We start from the raw sequence: 3988 nt of genomic DNA, 5'->3' as shown, positions 1-3988 counted from the left end.
CAGTCAAATCGTCCAACCCATGCTAGCATGGAAAGCGGACGTTAAACGATGATGATGATATATATTTATATATATACATATTTATTTATTTATTTATATATATATATTTATTTATTTATATATATACTTATTCATTTATATATATATATATATATTTATTTATTTATTTAGTTATATATATATATATATATATCTATTTATGTTCATACGTAAGTACGTCCGTATGAAGGTACGAATGAACGAAGAAAGAAAATGAATGAACGAGCGAACGTACGAAGGAATTAACGATTGAACGTTCATACGCTCTTACGTACGTACGGACATACGATCGAACGTACGTAGGTACTTACGTATGTACGTACGAACGTATATACGAAGGAACGAACGAAGCAAAGAACTAACGAACGACCGAACGTACGTGCGTACGTACCAAGAAACAAACGTACGTACGTACGATCGAGCAAACTAAGGAACGTGCGTACATACGTCCGTACGTACGTCTGACCGTAGGTACGTACGAACGAACAAAAGAACGAACGTACGTACGTAGTAAGTACATTAGAATGAACAAACGAATGAACGTACGCACTTGTGCACGAAAGAAAGATCGAATGAACAAACAAATAAACGTGCGAACGTACGTACATGCAAGCGAACTAATGAACGGACGTACTTACGTATGTACGTAAGAACGTGCAAACGAACGTACATACGAAAGAACTAACGAACGCCCGAACGAAAGAACGTACGTGTGTACGAACGAAGAAACGACACAACGAACAAACGAAGGTACGTTCATACGTAAGAATGAAGGAATGAACGAACGTACGTACGTAGTAAATACATTAGAATGAACGTACGTACGCACTTGTGAACGAAAGAAAGATCGAACGAACAAACAAATGGACGTACGTACGTCCGAGCGAACGTACGTACGTCCGAGCGAACGTACGTACGTCCGAACAAAAGAACGATCGAAGGAACGAACGAGCAAACGATCGAAGGAACGAACATACGTACGTAAGAACGAACGATCATACGTGCATACGAACGAACGAACGAATAACTGGACGATCGAACGAACGAACGAAGCAACGAACGTACGTACGTACCTTCGTACTTGCGTATGTGCGTAAGAACGTACGAAGGAACGACCTAGCGAAAGAACGTACGTGTGTACGTACGAAGAAACGAACGAACGAACAAACGACACAACGAACAAACGAAGGTAGGTTTGTACGTACGTTCATACGTAAGAATGAAGGAATGAACGAACGTAAGTACGTACGAAAGAACGACCTATGTACGTACGTAATTACGATCGTAATTGCGGACGTAGGTACGAATGAATGTACGTGCCTGCGGACGAACGAACGACTGATCGATCGAAGGAAAGAACAAAAGAACGAGCGATCGTACTTACGTACGTACATACGAACGAACGGACGTACTTACGTATGTACGTACGAACGTACATACGAAGGAACGAACTAACGAACGAAGGAAAGATCGAACGAACGAGCGAAATATGGAACGTGCGTACATACGTCCGTACGTATGAACGAACGTACGTCCGGACGTAGGTACGTACGAACGAACAAACGAGCGTACGTACGTACGTAGTACGTACATTAGAATGAACAAACGAACTAACGAACAAACGTACGCACAACCAAACAAACGAACGTACGTCCGAGCGAACGTTCGTCCGAACGAAGGAACGAACGAAACAATGTACTTACGTACGTACGTACGAACGTACGTACGTACGAACGTACGTACGTACGAACGTACTTACGTACGTTCGTACTTACATATGTATGTAAGAGCGTACAAATGAACGTAAATACAAACGAACGAACTAGCGAAAGACCGAAAGAGCTAACGGACGAAAGAACGTACGTGTGTAGGTACGAAGAAACGAACGAACGAACGACACAACGAAAAACGAAGGTACGTTTGTACGTACGTTCATACGTAAGAATGAAGGAATGAACGAACGTAAATACGTACGAAAGAACAAACGTACGTACAAACGAACGTACATACGAAGGAGCCAACTAGCGAAAGAACTAAAGAACGTACGTGTGTACGTACGAAGAAACGACACAACGAACAAACGAAGGTACGTTTGTACGTACGTTCATACGTAAGAATGAAGGAATGAACGAACGTAAGTACGTACGAAAAAACGACCTATGTACGTACGTAATTACGACCGAACGATCGTAATTGCGGACGGAGGTACGAATGAACGTACGTGCCTGCGAACGAACGACCGAAGAAAAGAACGAGCAATCGTACTTACGTACGTACATACGAACGGACGTACTTACGTATGTACGTACGAACGTACATACGAAGGAACGGACTAACGAACGAAGGAAAGATCGAACGAACGACCGATCGAAAGAACGTACGTACGTACGATCGAGCGAATTAAGGAACGTGCGTACATACGTCCGTACGTATGTACGAACGTCCGGACGTAGGTACGTACGAACGAACAAACGAGCGTACGTAGCACGTACATTAGAATGAACAAACGAAATAACGAACAAACGTACGCACTTGTGAACGAAAGAAAGATGGAACGAACAAACGAACGTACGTACGTCCGAGCGAACGTGCGTACGTCCGAACGAAACAATGAACGTACGTACGTCCGAACGAAACAATGAACGTACGTACATACGAGCGAACGAACCAACTTACGTACGTTCGTACTTACATATGTACGTAAGAACGTACAAATGAACGTAAATACAAACGAACGAATTAGCGAAAGAACGAAAGATCTAACGGACGACCGAACGAAAGAACGTATGTGTGTAGGTACGAAGAAACGAACAAACGAACGACACAACGAAAAACGAAGGTACGTTTGTACGTACGTTCATACGTAAGAATGAAGGAATGAACGAACGTAAATACGTACGAAAGAACAAACGTACGTACGTAGGAACGAACAATCGTACGTACGTACGTAAGAACGAACGAGCGTACGTAGATGCGAACAAACGAATGAATGAAAGAAGAAACGAAATGAATAAACGAACGAACGTAGGTACGTAAGAACGAACGTACGTAGTACGTACATTAGAATGAACGAACGTACGCACTTGTGAACGAACTTACGCACTTGTGAACGAAAGAAAGATCGAACGAACAAACAAATGAACGTACGTAGTTCGAACGAACGACAGAACAATCGAAGGCACGAACGAACGAACGTACGCACTTATGAACGAACGTACGCACTTGTGAACGAAAGAAAGATCGAACGAACAAACAAATGAACGTACGTAGTTCGAACGAACGACAGAACAATCGAAGGAATGAACGAAAGAACGAACGAACGTACGTACGTACATAGGAACGAACTAACGAAAGAACGTACGTGCTTACGTTGTTCGTACTTGCGTATGTGCGTAAGAACGTACAAACGAACGTACATACGAAGGAACGAACTAGCGAAACAACGAAGGAACTAAAGAACGAAAGAACGTACGTGTGTACGTACGAAGAAACGAACAAACGAAGGTACGTTTGTACGTACGTTCATATGTAAGAATGAAGGAATGAACGAACGTAAGTACGTACGTACGAACGAACGTGCCTACATATGTACGAACGAACGACCAAACGATCGAAGGAACGAACGATAGAATGAACGTACGTACGTAAGAACGAACGATCGTACGTACATACGAACGAACAAACGAAGAAACGAAATGAATAAACGAGCGAACGAACGAAGGAACTAACGATTGAACGTACGAACGAACGAATGCAAGAACGTATGTACGAACGAACGAAAGAATGTACGTAAGTAAGTACGCACGAACGATCGAAAGAACGAACGAACGATCGTAATAACGTTCGTAGGTACGAACGAACATAACGTACGTGCGGACGAAAGAACGAACGTACGAACATACGAACGAACAAACGAAGAAACGAAATGAATAAACGAGCGAACGAACGA

The sequence above is a fragment of the Octopus bimaculoides genome, chromosome 23 (assembly GCF_001194135.2).
Source record: "Octopus bimaculoides isolate UCB-OBI-ISO-001 chromosome 23, ASM119413v2, whole genome shotgun sequence".
Taxonomy (NCBI): Eukaryota; Metazoa; Mollusca; class Cephalopoda; order Octopoda; family Octopodidae; genus Octopus; species Octopus bimaculoides.
This window is presented reverse-complemented; position numbering follows the sequence as displayed.